Source organism: Ovis aries, chromosome 7 (genome assembly GCF_016772045.2).
Source record: "Ovis aries strain OAR_USU_Benz2616 breed Rambouillet chromosome 7, ARS-UI_Ramb_v3.0, whole genome shotgun sequence".
NCBI lineage: Eukaryota > Metazoa > Chordata > Mammalia > Artiodactyla > Bovidae > Ovis > Ovis aries.
In genome coordinates this window covers 64,039,668-64,061,137 of record NC_056060.1, presented here as the reverse complement: position 1 = coordinate 64,061,137, position 21,470 = coordinate 64,039,668, and the positions used below count along the sequence as shown (strand labels likewise).

Below are 21,470 nucleotides of genomic sequence, written 5' to 3'. Positions count from 1 at the left end.
TCTTCATTTCAAGTGATATTTAAAAATTGTTTATGTCTTAAAAATGTGCCCATTATTAACGACAATAAAAACTCTATACCTACTAATGACTTTTATGAAAGTGTATCTAACTTCTCAGCATACTTTTAAACAAATTCATTATTCCTTTTTGTAATCTCAATCATAATTACTTATGTGATCAGTCATGATAAAACTGTGAAAATTGTATTAAGCTATTTAAATTTTATGGTAAGAATTTTTAAACGTTTCAGGCTATAAGCTGATTCCAAAGAACAGAAAGAAACTAGGATCATTATCTAATTTAAAAAGCTCCTGCCAAATGCAGAATGGTCTGATGTTGTAAATGTGTTTTTAATTCTGCTATTTCAACAGAAAATAAAATATAAACGAAAATACAACTACTTAATAACCTCATTATTTTACTTCTAAACTAGGTTGTTGTTTTTTTCAAGTACCAAAAGAAGCAGATAAGAGCACTGACTTATAGGTTTAAATGTCATGTATGGATAATAATGAGCATAAAAGTCTACAGTCATTTTCAACGTGTAGTATCAGTCAATTATCACCTTATTTGCCTTGTGTCAAAATTCTAACAAATTCTTTAATGACAGTTAGCTTCAGATACTGTTGGCTTTTACAAAGACAAATAGTGTTCAGTTCAGCTCAGTTCAGTCGCTCAGTCGTGTCCGACTCTTTGTGACCCCGTGAACCACAGCACACCAGGCCTTCCTGTCTATCACCATCTCCCGGAGTCCACCCAAACCCATGTCTATTTAGTCCGTGATGCCACCCAACCATCTCATCCTCTGTCGTCCTCTTCTCCTCCTGCCCTTAATCTTTCCCAGCATCAGGGTCTTTACAAATGACTCAGCTCTTCGCATCAGGTGGACAAACTATTGGAGTTTCAGCTTCAACATTAGTCCTTCCAATGAACACCCAGGACTGATCTCCTTTAGGATGGACTGGTTGGATCTCCTTGCAGTCCAAGGGACTCGCAAGAGTCTTCTCCAACACCACAGTTCAAAAGCACCAACCCTTCAGCGCTCAGCTTTCTTCACAGTCCAACTCTCACATCCATACATGACCACTGGAAAACCATAGCCTTGACTAGACGGACCTTTGTTGGCAAAGTAATGTCTTTGCTTTTGAATATGCTATCTAGGTTGGTCATAACTTTTCATTCAAGGAGTAAGCGTCCTTTAATTTCATGGCTGCAGTCACCATCTGCAGTGATTTTGGAGCCCGGAAAAATAAAGTTAGCCACTGTTTCCACTGTTTCCCCATCTATTTGCCATGAAGTGATTGGACCAGATGCCATGATCTTCATTTTCTGAATGTTGAGCTTTAAGCCAACTTTTTCACTCTCCTCTTTCACTTTTATCAAGAGGCTCTTTAGTTCTTCTTCACTTTCTGCCATATTTCCTAGATAGAGACAGTTCACCAAAGGAATATAGCAACTGAGGTTGCTATATCCACAGATATAGCACATATCCACAGATGTTAAGATATGACCCTTCATAAAGGGCATGTACTGAAAATTGATGCACTGAGCAAAGGGAAAGAACTGAGAATCTTCTTGAATTTCCAAGTCTTGTTAACAAGCACCATTATCTAAACTGCAGACCTTTGGAAACAGTATGGTATAATGGTTTTGACACTATCCTATACTTTGATACTTGATACTATGTCTCAATATATTGAAGTATTCTTAGCTATTAGGCAAGTAACTACGGGGAAACATAATTTAAACTTTTTGTGCTTTACTATAAAATAGAGTCAATAAAGTCGTTGTGAGGATTAAATAACACATAAATCCCTAGAATAGTACATAGAATATACAGTTGTTGTTCTAGTTTAGTTGCTAAGCTGTGTCCAACTCTACAACCACATGGACTATAGCCTGCCCGGTTCCTCTGGCCATGGGATTTCCGAGGCAAGGATACTGGAGTGGGTTACCATTTCTTCCTCCATAGGATCGTCCTGACCCAGGAATCAAACCTGCATCTCCTGCATTGGCAGGTGGCTTCTTTACTGCTGAGCCACCAGGGAAGCTCAGAATATAGGGATCCCTCCTTAAGTGTTAGCTAGTATTGTTGTTGTTTCTGCTTTTGTTGTAATAGTAGTAGCTATAGTTCTTGGAGCAACTACTTTTTTCCAAAAACAGATATACTTTAATTTTCTTTATCTCTGCAAAATAGTACGTTATCTCCATTTTACAGATAGGAAAACTGAGTTCAGAGAGTTTAAGTAACTTGTCCAAGGACATGTCAACTGAAATGAGCCTGAATTCATATCAAGATCTGTCTCCATCTACTTTGCCACTCCCGCAGATTGACTCTTCATTTTCACATATTTGAGAGATTTGAAATGTTTTTTACTCGAAATAGTACAGTGAACCTCTGTCCATAGGTCAGGAAGCAACAGTTAGAACTGGACATGGAACAACAGACTAGTTCCAATTAGGAAAAGAAGTACATCAAGGCAGTGTATTGTCACCCTGCTTATTTAACTTATATGCCGACTACATCATGAGAAATGCTGGGCTGGAGGAAGCATAAGCTGGAATCAAGATTGCTGGGAGAAATATCAATAACCTCAGATATGCAGATGACACCACCCTTATGGCAGAAAGTGAAGAAGAACTAAAGAGCCTCTTGATAAAAGTGAAAGAGGAGAGTGAAAAAGTTGGTTTAAAGCTCAACATTCAGAAAATGAAGATCATGGCATCTGGTCCAATCACTTCATGGCAAATAGATGGGGAAACAGTGGCTGACTTAATTTTTCTGGGCTCCAAAATCACTGCAGATGGTGACTGCAGCCATGAAATTAAAAGACGCTTACTCCTTGGAAGGGAAGTTATGACCAACCTAGACAGCATATTCAAAAGCAGAGACATTATTTTGTCAACAAAGGTCCGTCTAGTCAAGGCTATGGTTTTTCCAGTGGTCATGTATGGATGTGAGAGTTGGACTGTGAAGAAGGCTGAGCGCCGAAGAATTGATGCTTTTGAACTGTGGTGTTGGAGAAGACTCTTGCGAGTCCCCTGGATTGCAAGGAGATCCAACCAGTCCTTCCTAAAGGAGATCAGTCCTGGGCGTTCATTGAAAGGACTGATGTTGAAGCTGAAACTCCAATAGTTTGTCCACCTGATGCGAAGAGCTGAGTCATTTGAAAAGACCTTGATGCTGGGAAAGATTGAGGGCAGGAGGAGAAACAGAGGATGAGATGGCTGGATGGCACCACCAACTCAGTGGACATGAGTTTGGGTAAATTCTGGGAGTTAGTGATGGACAGCAAGGCCTGGCGTGCTGCAGTTCACGGGGTTGCAAAGAGTCAGACATGACTGAGTGACTGAACTGAACTAAACTGAGTACAGTGAAGTCTTTGGGAAAAGGCAATAAAGCCTCAATACATAGTTCTTAATTCTCACAAATAATATTTGTGTTTATTCTCTCATGAGTTCAGATAATTAATTTTGACACATCCCAAATAAAAGTGTGTGCTAGCCTCAGTGGATTCTTAAGTGACTTTTTAAGGTTTTTTCCATTAAATAAATGTTAAAACCTCCTTAAAGTGTGCTCTAGTTACATAGCAGAATAACTAACAAGAGGCATAGTCCCTTAGTAGCCTCATAGCAACTTGTCAGAGACAAAGTGCTTTATTCTGAAGAGGAGTCTAAGGTTCCCCTAATTCTTTCCCCATCTGTACAGTATGCATTCTGTAAGGCCCTCAGGAAGAATACAAGCCTACTGCTTACAACCTACTGTTGCTATTCTCAGAGCACTTATTTACTATACCGCACATCGAGTATGGTTTAAAATTCTCTTCAGTTACCTTTCTTGTTTATATCCTATGTTTTCAGTGAGCGAGGCAAGAGGCAGACTATCACATACTTTTTATTTTTTAATTTTCCCTAAATTAGATCTCAGAGCACATTTTCCAAGTGCAATTGAAATTAACCAAATTCTAAGTAGAAGATGATGGTTATCACCTCATCACTGTGTTCGTGACTATTAATCTACATAGACAATCCTATTAAAGGAACAGAAAGTAAACTGATGGGAATTGACCAATAAAGCACAAAATAAGACAGAGAGTCAGATGTTTAATGTGCTGTGGTGGAGTCATTGGATAATTTTAAAAAGACACAAAGACATGGAATCAAATCTTTCAGTACTGACTAAAAGGATTGGAATTTTTTCTTGTTGGCCAATATACCCAACAACACTTAAAAAAAAAGGTGGGGGGGAGGGAAGAAGAAAACATCACTGTGTCTAGTAAAAACAGTTTGTCTCCAGGATATTTCTCATTCTCAATTGTCTGAGTTTTCCAAGTCAAACCAGCTGAAATAGAAAGTCCTTAAATGGCTATAATTCATGAGCCATAACCTGGATAATTTATGGTTTGTAGTCCAAGAGTTCAAAATGGGAAGGATACGCAACTATACTTCCCATCTAAAATGCGTGTGGGAGTGCGGGAGTGGAGGTAGCTGACATCCTCACCGCCAGGGCTTTGGAGCATCATCATGGTTTGAAATGTGCACAACACCCCTTAGTGTACAATGGTGCAAGGTGCAAATTCCTGAATGTGGTCAATGTGGAAATCTGGGCTTGAATTTGACATGCTAGTGTGTTGTTGGTACATCTCCAATATCCATAATTTCTTACCCTGTCATCTTTCATCACACTCATTAAGAAAGAAGGGGAGAGTACATGTGGCCACCAGATTCATATTTTTATTTCTAAAAGAAAGCCGCATCCTTTAATTACCTCTTACCATCTTATTGCTCCAATTATTACTGCAACTTTGAAATAATTCTTATTTGACATAGGCTTTTTAATCAAGAATAAACAAGATCACACAACCTCCTGATGAATACATTAAAAACATATGTTTACTATGATAAATACTCTCATGGGAAAAGGAAAATTTTAGTTAAAAAAGAAGAGCCAAGCTTAGCAATGGAACCAGACTCAATTGCAATCTATTTATTACCTTTTCTAAGGCTGCCCCTTCTTCAGGAAATTGAACCTCTAATGTGCTGAATAAGATATGTGCGTATGCGTTCTGTCAGAATATCACAGTTTGGCCAGAAGGTTCTGAGTTTGATTCTTCTCTCAACATTACCGAATTCTACGAGTGAGAACCGTAGCAGGAGAGAAGAGAAGCTGAGTTATGACATAAAACTTGTAAAATTTTAGGACATGACGAGCAAGTCTGAAGCTGGGTCTCATGGACCATTAACCATTCATCTGACATTTTCTAAACTTAATCAGATAGTATGAAGAGCAGTTGGACAAAAAATAATTCTAAATACTGAGGGGAGAATTTCAATGCCTGACATTAAATTACCAACATGTGAAATACATCTAATAATGGGAAGATTGGTATCTATTGGGCATAATCCACATTTGCGTGCATGCAGGCTAAGTCAGTTGTGTTTGACTCTGATCCTATGGACTGTAGCCTACCAGGCTCCTCTGTCCATGGGATTCTCCAAAGAATCCTGGAGTGAGTTGCCATGCCCTACTCCAGGGTATCTTCCAGACCCAGGGATTGAAACTGTGTCTCTCACGTCTCCTGCATTAGCAGGGGGGTTCTTTACCACTAGTGCCACCTGGGAAGCCCCAACCCACACTTAACATTTGTACAGAAGCATATAAGGGAGAGCAGTGTGAGATCTGACAGCACAGATTAATAACAGAGAAGAATCTGAACTACAAGACGCAAAAAGGATAAAAGGAAGGGGGGGACAAGAAGAAAGAAAAATAACAGGACAGAAAATAGCAGGACTAAAAGGAAAATCTATTTACAGGAGAGGAAAAAACATCAATCGGCAAGCTAGAAAACAATCATTTGTTTTGTGAATCTAATAAGGCTGCAGAATTTTCATTGAAGTTCTGGTTGAGAATTTGTGTTCTATTTTGTTTGTCACTTCAGATGTTATCAAAGCTTAGAGAGATCCCAGACATCCAGGCCAAGTAACAGAAAATTAATGAGGCCATGGATTGGCATGGAGAACTCAAATTGTAAAAGGGCCAGTTAGAAGGGGAAAACGAGCATGACATCTCAAAGTGACATGGTTGGCAGCTGTGGGAATTGTGTAATTGTACCGTGTCAGAGCTGGAAGAATAATTTGGAGGCATAAATCTTCACAAAGAGGAGATTTTTGCAGTTACGAGAATTCGTAAGTGCACCAAACAGACTCCGCACTCAATAAATACTTGTTAGGATAAACCAAATGAAAAGGAGTGGGTGAAAAATAAACAAGGGTAGGGAACTAAGAACAGAGTCTTTGAAGATGCCCTCAGCTGTGAAATGAGTCAACCGAAAAGACCTAGAAATAATCACAAAAGAGGAAAGAAGCAAAAAGGGAAAGCATGGTGTCAGAGAAGCCAAAATTAAGAAATATTTGATAAAAGACATGGTCCCTAGTGTCAATTGGAAAGAACCAATTTAAGGAAACTGAGTTAGGTCTATTGAGGGAAAATATGCTTCAAAATGCCTCCAGAAGGGATATGATCCTTTAAATTTTCTGAAAATTTTAAGGGCTGAGGCTTGTAAGTTGAGGCATTTTATGATAACAAAAATCAACTATGCAAATTAAGCCAAAGTCAATTTCAGCTAAGACAAAAAAAATTTAAGCTATTGAGAAAGGGATGACAAAAAAAAAGGAAAGAAAAAAAATCCTTCTGATGGAAAAAAAAATCATCTGAGCTTTGATAAAGTTAATGACATCATGCTACTGCATAACATTCATTCTTGTTCAGCTTTCTCAGAAGAAAATAAAGCAGCATTTCCCCCAAAGGGCAGGGAGATTAAGACCTTCTCTGTGAATATTTGGAATTAGTTTATTATTTAAAAGAAATTTTACAAAATACCGAGAGTCTTACCCTGGCATTCTTGAGATGACGGGCTTGACACCCCTCCGCCCCCATACTGCATTCCATTCTTACTAGTCGTATGGAAAAGGGTCTCACGCTTCCTTCAGATTCTCAAAGAACTTGTTACACTATAAACAATTAAGAATCACTGTTCTAGAGAAAGTAATACTTTGGGCCACTCGGGGAAAAGGTTTAAAGGAGTTTTGATGGCAAGTTGGGCTGACATCTGCACATTCTTCTTCGTCCTCACCACCTTCCCCTCTGTCTCTACGGAAGTGTTACTCTCCTCTTGGGCTTTCTCTTAGTTTTAAATCTCATCTCCTTTCTGTTTCTTCTCAGTCTCTTTTGTCTCATAAATATTGTAGTTCCTAGGACTCCATGTCCAGCCTTTTTCTCTTCTTGCTTTATATATTCTATTGGGTTGGTCTGTGTTCTATCTGGCTCTAACAAATTTCTATGGGATGGTCATAAAATCTGGAAGCATAGGTGGATACATAACAAGTGATTTATTGATACTATATTATAAAACATGACAAAATATTATTATCTCTGTATTCAGAATTTATGGTCACCCTGTATATATTTATGGTTTCCAAATCAATCTCAAGCCAAGAAATCTTTCTTGAGCTGGATATTATTTTCAGACTGTGGATTGTCCATGGAGCATCTCCACTTGGCATCCTCCAGAGCCTTCGCACATAATGTGTTCAACATCACCTGCCCTTGCATTCCCCAGTTTAGAGGTGGTATCCCCATCCATACTCAACTCCCAAAGCAGAAACCTGGAAGTTACCCTCTGTTGCTCCCAGCTTTCTGAGAGTTGTACTCAGCAGCTGCCTCTTCACTACTTCTCTTTGCAGCTGACCACCAATTCTCTTTATTCTATTCACAAACACCTTTCAAAGCTGCCTCCGCCCTAGTCCATCTCCACCGATATCATCTTGATTTAAGCACTTATCATTTCTTTTTTTGCAAAACTTTTTTATTTTATATTGGGGTATAGTGATTAACAATTTTTGATAGTTTCAGAGGAACAGTGAAGGGACTCAGCCATACATATACATGTATCCATTCTCCCCCAAACTCTCCTCCCATCGCTTGTCATTTCTTACCTCAACTATTATAATAGAGCCTCTTCATAATCTTCTTAATCCTAATCTCACCTCCTTCCAACCAATCCCTCTTCCAAAGAATCTTCCTAAAATGAAAATCTGATTGTGATAAACCCCTACTTAAACTCTCCCATAGCACCAATTGCTGAACAGTATGTCCCAAACTCCCTGGCCTGACATATACAGCCTTCAGCTTCTACTTTTTCCCCCTCATCTCTTTGATATTACAGCCACACCCACTAACTTGACCTTCCCCAAATATGTGATGATTCTTCTCCCTGATCCTCATCAGTGATGAGCCTCTATATCTCCTTCAAGGCTCAGCTCAAGATTCCCTGAAACTACTCATTTCCCCACCACTACCGCTGCCTCTCGGAATTTAGACTTCTTTGTGTGTGTGTGTGTGTGCTCCGCAGGCAACTTACATCATTATCATATTACAACTGTTTGTTTAAAATCTTTTCTTCACCAAACTGGGAGCCCCCAAGGACCATTTATTCATTAATCGTTGTATCCTTAGCACCTAGAGATCATTACGTGTTCATTGGAAGAATAATAAGTGGGAAAAGGAAATAGATTGCTTAGAACTGGAAAAGAATTTTTATTTTTTGATGAGCAAAGCACTTCACGTAACCAATACTAGCTTCTGACCTAGATGAGGCATGTAAGGTTTTGCTTTTGTTTTTTAAGATTTTTTTAATGTTGATCATTTTTAAAGTCTTTATTAAATTTGTTACAATATTGCTTCTTTTTAAAAAATATTTTTGTTTTTTGACTGTGATTTCAACTCCCCAATCTGGGGTCAGACCCGCACCCCTGCACTGGAAGGGGAAGTCTTAACCACTGAACTGCCAGGGAAGTTCCTAGGCATGTAAGGTTTAAATGGTCTAGAACCATAGAGACCATAAGGGGACAGGACTTAAGAGCCAAGCACAGGTAATAATGAAAAAGACCACCACTGGGAAGTAAGAGGAAGTCCATGGTGGCAGACAATTTAGGGAACCCCAAAAGATATAAGACACACCTGATTTCTTAAAGAAAATCCTTGGAGGTCGGGGAGAAGGGGTTGTCAATGAGACCTAATGGAGTGTCCTGATGATTGAAGAGCTCACAACAATGTCAAGAGTCAGGCCATATTTTGAGATTCTGATTGAGGATAACCAGTAGTAAAGATGTCATTGTGCCCAAAGTAGTGCCCACTCCTCAGGAGGAATTGGCAAAGCAGGTCCGGGCCAGGCTGGGACTCTCAGCAGGTCATCAGGACTGGGAATCAGGCACACAGAAGCAAGGTAGATTCTGCTTCAGTATCAAGGTTCAGCTCAGTTCAGTTCAGTTCACTCACTCTGTTATGTCCGACTCTTTGCAACCCCATGGAACACAGCACATCAGGCCTCCCTGTCCGTCACCAACTTCCGGAGTTTACTCAAACTCATGCCCATTGAGTCAGTGATGCTATCCAACCATCTCATCCTCTGTCATCCCCTTCTCCTCCTGCCCTCAATCTTTCCCAGCATCAGGGTCTTTTCAAATGAGTCAACTCTTTGCATCAGGTGGACAATTATTGGAGTTTCAGCTTCCACATTAGTCCTTCCAACAAATATTCAGGACTGATTTCCTTTAGGATGAAATTGTTGGATCTCCTTGCAGTCCCAGGGACTCTCAAGAGTCTTCTCCAATACCACCGTGTAAAAGCATCAATTCTTTGGTGCTCAGCTTTCTTTATAGTCCAACTCTCACATCCATACATGACTACTAGAAAAACCATAGCCTTGACTAGAAAGACCTTTGTTGGCAAAGTAATGTCTCTGCTTTCTAATATTCTGTCTAGGTTGGTCATAAATTTTCTTCCAAGGAGTAATATCAAAGTTAAGGGGAGCTTAGTGTCAGGGACACCCTAAACTGGGAGCAAACCCAAATACAGAGTTCCAACAACAGTGCTGAGGCTATCATGGAAGGATTGAGTTAGAGCCCCTGAAAGTCCCACTGAAGAGGGATTGATCAAGGGTTGGAGAGACAGCAGAGTGGGGCTAGGATGCTGTCTCAGCCTGAGGGGGAGCACAGTGACTGGGGAATCAGGCAAGCCCTGACGACCTCTGAGGGACATGGCACTCAGGAAACTTACACATCCTCTTAGCATTCCCAGTTTCATTACTGCTAATAAGATATAACATTTTTCTTTTGGCACTTTTCCCAATAAAACCCTCTCTATTCCAAGGATACATGGGTTTTTCTCCTTCAGAATAAGATTAGTTCAATTCAGGTCAGTTCAGTCAGTCATGTCCGACTCTTTGCGACCCCATGAACCGCAACACACCAGGCCTCCCCGTCCAGCACCAACTCATGGAGTCTACCCAAACCCATGTCCATTGAGTCGGTGATGCCATTTAACCATCTCATCCTTTGTCATCCCCTTCTCCTCCTGCCCTCAATCTTTCCCAGCATCAGGCTCTTTTCAAATGACTCAGCTCTTCGCATCGGGTGCACAAACAACTGGAGTTTCAACTTCAACATCATTCCTTCCAAAGAACACCCACGACTGATCTCCTTTAGGATGGACTGGTTGGATCTCCTTGCAGTCCAAGGGACTCTCAAGAGTCTTCTCCAACACCACAGTTCAAAAGCATCGATTCTTCAGCACTCAGCTTTGTTTATAGTTCAACTCTCACATCCATACATGACCACTGGAAAAACCATAGTCTTGACTAGAAGGACCTTTGTTGACAAAGTAAAGTCTCTGCTTTTTAATATGCTGTTTAGGTTGGTCATAACTTTCCTTCAAAGGAGTAAGTGTCTTTTAATTTCATGGCTGCAATCATCATCTGCAGTGATTTTGGAGCCCAGAAAAATTAAGTCAGCCACTGTTTCCCCATCTATTTCCCATGAAGTGATGGGACTGGATGCCATGATCTTAGTTTTCTGAATGTTGAGCTTTAAACCAACTTTTCACTCTCCTCTTTCACTTTCATCAAGAGGCTCTTTAGTTCTTCTTCACTTTCTGCCATAAGGGTGGTGTCATCTGCATATCTGAGGTAATTGATATTTCTCCCAGCAATCTTGATTCCAGCTTGTGCTTCCTCCAGCCCAGCGTTTTTCATGATGTACTCTGCATAGAAGTTAAATAAACAGGGTGACAATGTACAGCCTTGACGTACTCCTTTTCCTATTCGGAACCAGTCTGTTGTTCCATGTCCAGTTCTAACTGTTGCTTCCTGACCTCATACAGATTTCTCAAGAGGCAGGTTAGATGGTTTGATATTCCCATCTCTTTCAGAATTTTCCATAGTTTATTGTGATCCACACAGTCAAAGGCTTTGGCATAGTCAATAAAGCAGAAATAGATGTTTTTCTCGAATTCTCTTGCTTTTTCGATGATCCAGCTAATGTTGGCAATTCGATCTTTGGTTTCTCTGTCTTTTCTAAAATCAGCTTGAACATCAGGAAGTTCACATATTGCTGAAGCCTGGCTTGGAGAATTTTGAGCATTCCTTTACTAGCATGTGAGATGAGTGCAATTGTGTGGTAGTTTGAGCATTCTTTAGCATTGCCTTTCTTAGGGATTGGAATGAAAACTGACCTTTTCCAGTCCTGTGGCCACTGCTGAGTTTTCCAAATTTGCTGGCATATTGAGTGCAGCACTTTCACAGCATCATCTTTTGGGATTTGAAATGGCTCAACTGGGATTCCATCACCTCTACTAGCTTTGTTTGTAGTGATGCTTCCTAAGGCCCACTTGACTTTGCATTCCAGGATGTCTGGCTCTAGGTGAGGGATCACACCATCATGATTATCAGAGTAAGATACATAAAGATAAGTCAAATTAGGCTAAAAAACATTTGCTTTTTCTTACATCTTAGTTTCAAAACTGAGGAATAAGTCTGACAAAACAGAATCACTGGATTCCTTCAAAAAGTATAAAATCAAAAGCTGTTAGAGCAGAACCAAGCACTCTTTAGTCAGTCATTTTACACCCCAGGGTTTGGCAGTCATGATTCAGGCCACCATTTTTAAAAAATATGTATATATATAAATCTATTTATTTTAATTGAAGGTTAATTACTTTACAATATTGTATTGGTTTTGCCATACATCAACATGAATCCGCCACAGGTATACAGGTGTTCCCCATCCTGAACGCCCCTCCCTCCTCCCTCCCCATACCGTCCCTCTGGGTCGTCTCAGTGCACCAGCCCCAAGCATCCAGTATCATGCATCGAACCTGGACTGGTGATTTGTTTCATGTATGATATTATGCATGTTTCAATGCCATTCTCCCAAATCATCCCACCCTCGTCCTCTCCCACAGAGTCCAAAATACTGTTATATACATCTGTGTCTCTTTTGCTTTCTCACATACAAGGTTATCATTACCATCTTTCTAAATTCCATGTATATGCATTAGTATACTGTATTGGTGTTTTTCTTTCTGGCTTACTTCACTCTGTATAATAGGCTCCAGTTTCATCCACCTCATTAGAACTGATTCAAATGTATTCTTTCTAATGGCTGAGTAATACTCCATTGGGTATACGTACCACTGCTTTCTTATCCATTTATCTGCTGATGGATATCTAGGTTGCTTCCAAGTCCTGGCTATTATAAACAGTGCTGCGATGAACATTGGGGTACACGTGTCTCTTTCAATTCCTGTTTCCTTGGTGTGTATGCCCAGCAGTGGGATTGCTGGGTCATAAGGCAGTTCTATTTCCAGTTTTTAAGGAATCTCCACATTGTTCTCCATAGCGGCTGTACTAGTTTGCATTCCCACCAACAGTGTAGGAGGGTTCCCTCTTCTCCACACCCTCTCCAGCATTTATTGCTTGTAGACTTTTGGATCGCAGCCATTCTGACTGGCATGAAATGGTACCTCATTGTGGTTTTGATTTGCATTTCTCTGACAATGAGTGATGTTGAGCATCTTTTCATGTGTTTGTTAGCCATCTGCATGTCTTCTTTGGAGAAATGTCTATTTAGTTATTTGGCCCATTTTTTGATTGGGTCGTTTATTTTTCTGAAATTAAGCTGTAGGAGTTGCTTGTATATTTTTGAGATTAGTTGTTTGTCAGTTGCTTCATTTGCTATTATTTTCTCCCATTCTGACGGCTGTCTTTTCACCTTGCTTATAGTTTCCTTTGTCGTGTAGAAGCTTTTAAGTTTAATTAGGTCCTATTTGTTTATTTTTGCTTTTATTTCCAATATTCTGGGAGGTGGGTCATAGAGGATCCTGCTGTGATGTATGTCGGAGAGTGTTTTGCCTATGTTCTCCTCTAAGAGTATTACAGTTTCTGGTCTTAGGTTTATATCTTTAATCCATTTTGAGTTTATTTTTGTGTATGGTGTTAGAAAGAGTTCTAGTTTTATTCTTTTACAAGTGATTGACTAGTTTTCCCAGCACCATTTGTTAAAGAGATTGTCTTTACTCCATTGTATATTCTTGCCTCCTTTGTCAAAGATAAGGTGTCCATAGGTGCATGGATTTATCTCTGGGCTTTCTATTTTGTTCCATTGATCTATATTTCTGTCTTTGTGCCAGTACCATACTGTCTTGATGACTGTGGCTTTTCACCATTGAGGATAATGTTTGCTGTGGGTTTGTCATATATACCTTTTATTATGTTGAGGTATGTTCCTTCTATTCCTGCTTTCTGGAGAGTTTTTATCATAAATGGATGTTGAATTTTGTCAAAGGCTTTCTCTGCATCTATTGAGATAATCATATGGCTTTTATTTTTCAATTTGTTAATGTGGTGTATTACATTGATTTGTGGATATTGAAGAATCCTTGCATCCCTAGATAAAGCCCACTTGGTCATGTTGTATGATCTTTTTAATGTGTTGTTGGATTCTGAATGCTAGAATTTTGTTAAGGATTTTTGGATCTATGTTCATCAGTGATATTGCAGGCCATCATTTTTGCCTGGAGAATTCCATGGACAGAGGAATCTGGCAGGCTACAGTCCATGGGTCACAAAGAGTTGGACACCACTGAGTGACTAACATCGACAACAAAGGGAGGTCATCTGGAGGTCAAGGAGGTGAGCTTAGGGTGTCCCACTTTCTATGTTGAGATTCAGATCATACTTGAAAAACCAAAGAGTTGAGGATAAATTAAAGTTTGTAAATGACCCATCAAACATAACTTTCTTCTTTTATAGATGAAGAAATTGAGGCTGAGAGAAGTTCAGCAAAATTCTAAAATCATGCTCTGGCTGTGGCAGAAATCTGACAACACAGTGGAGACTAAGTAAAAAGCTCTTCACACATTTTCTGAAAGCTTCCAGTCTACAGCAGAGAGTTGGTGTCCCACTGCACATGTTCAGGAAGCCCACAGAGTGGTATAAATTTTAAACAAAGGTATGACTGGAAAGGTGTATACATTTAGACTGATCAAAGTCAATACTTTCAGCTTTATACAATTAAAAAAAAATCTTGAGGACAAAATGACAAGTGATCATATCTTTACGAAAGTTAAAGAATGGTTTGGGCTGAACAGACCAGTGAGATTGCAGTGAAGAAGACATAAGTCATTCTATATCTTTCAAACAAAAGGAAATTGGTACAGAGATGAGTTACATAGATGATAGAAAAGCTGAAAATCCAAACCAAGAATGGCGAAACTTCACAATGACAAGCTAACCAGGAAGATGCCACCACTCCTTGGACTGCAAAATCAGCAGTGGGAGGGGGTGTTCTCCAAGTCCATCCAATGGGAGCTGAGCCCTGAAGGGGGTTTCCAGGAGGGGATGGGCCCACAGAGGGAGAAGCTTCCCAGAGGGGCCCAAAATCCTGGAGAAGATATGGTTGCTACTCTTTCCAAAAAATCACAGAAGACTTGTTTTCAGGATAAGGGAAAGTCAAGTTTCTGACCCCCATCTCACTCTCTGGTTTTTGCTTGCTGTTTGATTCATCTTCCTCACCACAGAAACACCTCCAAGAGAAGAGTTTCCAGTAAGGAAGGAAGCAATCCAACAATGCTGATCCAGGCTAATGGCCCATATCCTTTGGGGTTAGGAATAATGGCATGAGGAGTGAGCCATCACAAGACAAAGTGACCTAGAGAAGCAGGCTTCCTGAGCATAATGAAAACACAGAGGTTAAAGTTGATGACTAACTGCATTTGAATCACCTTCCAAGTTCTACTTTGCTTAATTAATCCTTTTCTTCACTCTCTGACACAGAGTGGACCCTTAAAGGAACATTTTAAAGCTACACAGTCAATTGCCTTCGTCAAGTCAGCAAAAGCATAATCCAGAAAGACAGGAAACAGAGGTATCAACTCAGCTTTACCAGTGAGGTGTCTCTGGAACCCACCGTTTTTCATATCTCTTCCTTGAGAGCTGAGGAAAACACCAGGGAAGGTCTCTGGCCTGAGTTAATTATTTGGGGGAATATGCAACAAAGAATCATAGATTCCCATTGTCAAGGTCATGCTGACCTATGGAGGTTTTCCAGCATTCCAGAACCTGATTCATTCCAGTGCATTGCTTTGTTATGGTGTCAGCTGTCAGTGGGCTAGGTGACAGGAGTCAAGCCACCTCTGAGCCAGCCAAGCCTGAAGTCACAGAAACAGATGTTGGATTCTAAATTTTCCCCTTGTCCCTTCATGTTTGCACCCCCACCTGGATGCCCAGCCCACCTCTAACCCATCCCACTTCCCTTATCCATTTATCAACTCATTTACTAAATTTTCATTGATCATCTATGGTGTGCCAGACACTGGGAGCAGAACAAAGAACAACACAGGCAAAAATCCCCATCATCATGGAGTTATAATCTAATCTGGGGTGATAAGCAAATAAGTAAGATATATAGGTCATCCAATGATGCCATAGTATTTTGAAAACATAATAATAGAGTAGGGAAAGGTCATGTGTCTTCCAGGATAGGAGCATCAACATAATAAGAGGTCCAAGAAAGATCTTTTTGTCAGAATGACCTTCAAACAAAAATCAGAAAGTGTGAGAGTATATTCCTACAAATATCGTAGGAAAGAGTGTTTCAGTCAGAGGAAATAGCAGGCATGAAAATCCTAGAGGTAGACCATGACCGATGGCATGCGGGAAGCCCACTGGAGTTAGTGTAGGATGGATATAGAGAAGAAATAGGAGTAGGAGACAAGCTTAGCGATGAGAGAGCAAGGACATTTTACAGTACTTCGTGGCTTTTTGAAGAACTCTGACATTTACTCTAATTTAGATGGAGAGCCAGCAGAGCAGCAGAGTGACATGCTCCAACTTGCTTTTTCATAAGGATCTCCCTATCTGGAAAACAGAGGATAGAGAATAGGGGACTCAATGGCAAGAGCAAGGAAATCAACCTGCATTTAATCCAGGGACAAAGGTGGAGGCAATAATTATTGGATTCTGAATATAGTTAGACATATTTTTAAGTTCCTATAAAGAATGAATTTGTGGTCATTCATCCTCCTGAATCTTTGAGTTAAATCTAAGATTTCCATTAATCTAGGATGCTAGAACTGCAAAGCTTGAGTTAGTGCCTCGAACCGAAATCAAAGAACAAATGTATGAGCACCAAGATGGGAACGGGATGGGATGAACTGGGAGACTGGGATTGACATACATATACTATTGATGCTATATGTAAAGTAGATAACTAATGAGAACTTACTGTATAGCTCAGGGAACTCTCCTCATTGCTCTGTGGTGACCTAAATGGGAAGAAAATGCAAAAAGGAGGGGTGTATATGTATATGTATTGCTGATTCATTTTGCTGTACAGGAAAAACTAATACAGGGCTTCCGAGGTGGCTCAGTAGTAAAGAATCCACCTGCCAATGCTGCAGGAGACACTGGAGATAGGGGAAATCCCCTGGAAGAGGAAATGGCAACCCATTCCAGTATTCTTGCCTGGAGAATCCCATGGAGAAGAGCCTGGTGGGCTACAGTCCATAGGGTTGCAAAGGGTTGTATGTGACTGAGCACAAACACAGAAACTAATGCAACATTGTAAAGCAACTACAGTCCAAAAAGAATTAATTTTTTAAAAAAGAACACACACAAAGAATTTGCCAAATGGGAAATGCAATGAGGAGGAGAGGCAATAAAATGTTAATATTGACAACAGCAATAATACATTGAGATCCTAATATTGTTAAGTTTCTATATTAAGAGGTTTATCTATGTTATTTCATTTAATCCTTAAAGCAACCATATGAAAATATCCTCTTAAAGCAACCATATGAAAATATCCTCTTAAGAGGAAGCGATAGCCCAGGAAGTCTTAATAACATTGCCTAAATCACACAACTAATACAAGGCCAAGCTAGAAATAGAGACCAGCCCACTTCTCTAAAGTCTATGGTATTCCCTCTACCCTCTACACTGTAATCATTCAGTCAGTCAACAAGGATGTCCAGGGTACCTACATAAGACACAGAGATGAGCAAGATAAGGTACCTAGCCTCAAGAGACTTCTAGCTGGATATACAAAACTATGCGTAGAAGATTATTGCTGGGAAATACAGTTCTCTTTTATTCATTCTTTCTAGTAAATATTTATTGAAGACCTCCTCAGTTCTGGCATAAGAAAGGTCATTCTCTTTTGTTGTTGTTATGTTCTTTTTCTCTCTTTGTTAAAAATTTTATTGGAGTATATTTGACTTCAATCTTGTGTTAGTTTCAGGTGTACAGCAAAGGGAATTTGTTATACATATCCATATATAGACTCTTTTTAAAATTCTTTTCCCATATAGGCCATTGCAGAGTATTGAGTAGAGATTCCTGTGCCGTACAGTAGGTCCTTATCAGTAGTGGGTGTATGTCAATCCCAATCTTCCAATTTATACCCACCCCCACATGCCTTACACCTGATAACTAAGTTTTCTACATCTGTAACTCTATTTCTGTTTTGTAAGTAAGTTCATTTGTACTGTAAAAAAGTCGTTCTCTTTTGAAGCTTACATGTTGAGGGAGGATCCAGGCAACAAACAATGAAATGTAAATCCCCTCAGGTGGGGATGCATACTATCAGGAGAAAGTCAGGCTGCACAGCGGTCACTATCCTATGTGCGTTGCTCAGGGATTTCTCTCTGCTAGATCACATTTAAGCAAAGACCTGGCTGGGTTTGTCTGTGCCATCACACAGGTTAATTAAAAAATCTTAGCTTGCTTCTGTGGGACTATTAAACAATGGAGCAGATGACCAAAAAAAAGAAAAACAAACAAAGATTCAGAGCTACTTTTATGCAGGTGAGAGTTATCCAGGAAAGTGCCAATAACAGACACCCCCAAAGGGGACTCTGATAGGTGGTGCATATCACTGAGTTTGACAAAGCCATGAATCTGATGGCGAGACCAACAAAAGGGAACTCAGAATCTAAAGGCCAGTGAAAGCAAAGTGGCCCCAAGAGAGTCACAGCAGTTGACTATACATTTCTATATGTGTATATACTGCTTGTCACAGCAACAGCTACGTATATTAGTACTGAAATTCTAAGTGGATGATAAATATCAACATAAGATAAACTAATCAAGGGAAATAGAGCTAAGTTAAGGCTTCATAAATCTACAGTGTTTAGGACTGCTGAAAGATAAAATGATCAGAAATGTCCACCTGGGGATTCAAAGAGAAAAAAATAGCTAGATTTGCTGAAAGGCCCAGTAAATGTTTGGAGAACTGAATCCCTACAGAACTTCATGTATAATTTCTTGATTCACATACCAGCAGCAAGGAAACTGCCTGAAAGCTTGTGAGAAATGCAGAAGAGCAGGCCGACTCCAGACCCCCTGAATCGAAATCAGCAGTTTAATAAAGAGCCCCCACTGGTGTGTCTGAGCCTTAAAGTTTGAGAAGCTCCAATGTGGGCTTCTGCTGCCTTTAAAGGCATCACTGATGAAGCAGGTTAAAGAAAGAAATGGTGGCTGGCTCATCTTCAGATGAGAATGCAGAGACACCTAAACTCTCTTCTTAGATTTCAACCAAAAAACCCAGGAAGCCCCTCTGTTTGTTAGACAAATGAGGATTGGTGAGGAAGGAATTTGGAAGAAAGGTATGAGCCCTTAGTTAAGAGCAGTCCCAGACTAGCTACCAACTAAAGCAATGGAAATTATAGCCAAGGAGCGACAATTCAATTTCGGTAACTGGAATTTCCAGATGCACGGAAAATATGAACTTTTAGAGGACTTCACAAACATTAACCTTTCTGCAAAGTCTTCAGTGGCCACGAATCACACTTGCTTGCAGAGCACTGAATTCTAACCATTTCCTATAGTGAACCTCAGCCCAACAGGCCTGACCAAGTCCACCAGGAGCCGAATCCAGGAACTCTGTGTTCTAAGACAAACCCACACATGTGCTGCTCTTGCTGTTCGGAAAGTGCTTTCTGAGGAGGCCTCTTCCTTCTCCACCACAGTGTTGAGCAAGGGATGGGGAAAAGTCATATCATTATCCCATATATTCTTTTCATCCAACCACAATTACAGGGGGGCTTGCAGCATGTTACACAAACCTGTTATTGAGGTTGAAGCTGAAAAATTCAAGCCACACAATAGTAAGAATGGGCCTGTGCAGTTACTTAAGCAAGGGAGCTCAACCTCAAACCAACTTGTTTAAGGCTCTTCCATCAGCCATGCTAACTGCAGTGACACAGCATAAAGTGGACTCATGTCCATGCTGATGACCTGCAAAGAGACAGAAAAAAAAAAAATTCTGAAAGCATTAAGTAGTATTAACTTCATGCCAGGTGCTATGTTAAGGATATTTCATGCATTTTTCATTTGATCTTCAAATGTAGTACTCTCAAAGCCTATGATTATCTGTATTATTTTTATATTATTCTATTAGTGTCTATATTATTATTGTATGCTATTATAATTATCTCTTTTATTATTATATTATTAATATTTCTAGTAAGTATAGAAATAGGATTTATACTCTGACCACTTGGCTCTAAAGCCTTATATTTCTCTGCTAAAGGGCTGAACTTCCTATAATTTTCTGCCCAAGTGCCCTACATAAGGTATGGTGGTTGTTTAGTTGCTAAGTTGTGTCCAACTCTTGCAATCCCATGGACTGTAGCCTGCTAGGCTCCTCTGTCCAGGCAACAATACTGGAGTGGTTTGCTGTTTCCTTTTCCAGGGGATATTCCCAACTCAGGGATCGAACCCGGGTCTCCTGCACTGCAGGCAGATTCTTTACAGACTGAGCTACCAGGGAAGGCCTACATAAAGTATAGTGGTGGTAAAAGTTATGAGATAGTTTTATTTACCATCTACTTAAAGGGGACCTTCTTGCCTAAGCACCTATTAGCAAAAGAACTTGATAAGAATACCTCTTCTGGGAACTTGCCCGGTTGCCAGGTGAAGAAGACTCCACATTCCCAATACACAGGGAGCAATTTCAATCCCTGGTCAGGGAACTAGATTTTCATGCCGCAACTAAGACCTGGCATAGCAAAAAAAAAAAAAAAAAAAAAATCTCTCCTAAGTGCATACTGAGCATGGGAAGTTTTTGTCATTGAAGTGGAAAATTCAGACTTTCAGACTGTTCATGCTGATTTGGACTTCACAGGGGCTGGAATAGATCATTTTAGCACATGCTAAGTCACTTCAATCATGTCCAACTCTTTGTGACCCTACAGACCATAGCCTGCCAGGCTCCTCTGTCAATGGGATCCTCAAGGCAGGAACACTGGAGTGGGTTGCCTGCCATTCCCTCCTCCAGGAAATCTTCCCAACCCACGGATCTAATCTATGCTAGATGTGAAGTAAAATCACCTCCCTCCCACCTGCAGCCACCTGGCTGGTGGACTCGATCCCCAACTGTTCCCATCTCCAGATTTAGAGGACATTTCCACGTGAGAGGATAGGAAAACACCAAGAGGAGAATCAAGGTGATCCCCTGTTTATGAAGGGGCAGACATTCAACCTCAGAAAGTCTCTCCAAACCTTAAAAACTCCTACCACACAGAACTACAGCCCAGGAAGGGGTGGGGGTGGTCCACTCACTTCTCCAGAGGTTAGCAGCCAGTCCTGGTCTAGGCTTCCAGGAACACTCCAAAGGGCTGTGGCAGATTTATATGTCAGCAGGAAGTCAGCTCGCCACACAGACCCTGTTGTTGGAACAGGAGTGAACTTGGCGTCTGGCTGGTTGAGTCACTAAGCACACCTTGCCAGTGACTGCAGGTGCTGGCTGCATTGGGGGGTGGAAGAGTACAATAAAATACTACATGGATATATTTTCAGCTTAGGACAGCAGGTATACACAGGTACATATACAGGTATATATACAGGTATACACAGGTACCCATGTGTGTTGTCACTGTGTTACTATATGGAAGAGCAACGATATACTATCATGAGCTCACTTTTTTCTTTAATTTGGCTATACTCGGTCTTAGTTGCAGCATGCGGGATCTAGTTTCCTGACCAGGGATTGAACCTGTGCCCCCTGCATTGGGAGCATGGAATCTTGGCCACTGGACTATCAGGGAAGTCCCTCATGAGCCCATTTTAAGTAC

The 21,470-nt window shown here is 40.4% G+C and overlaps 1 long non-coding RNA gene across 1 annotated transcript; it reads right to left on the bottom strand.

Moving 5' to 3' along the window:
- Window positions 1–7,876: 7,876 nt before the first annotated feature.
- Window positions 7,877–21,031, bottom strand: LOC132660054 (uncharacterized). The gene is made up of 3 exons (XR_009601235.1): window positions 20,959–21,031; window positions 20,283–20,395; window positions 7,877–19,632 (listed from the first exon to the last, which is right to left on the bottom strand). It is a non-coding gene; the product is annotated as an uncharacterized LOC132660054 (long non-coding RNA).
- Between the last annotated feature and the right edge of the window lie 439 nt (window positions 21,032–21,470).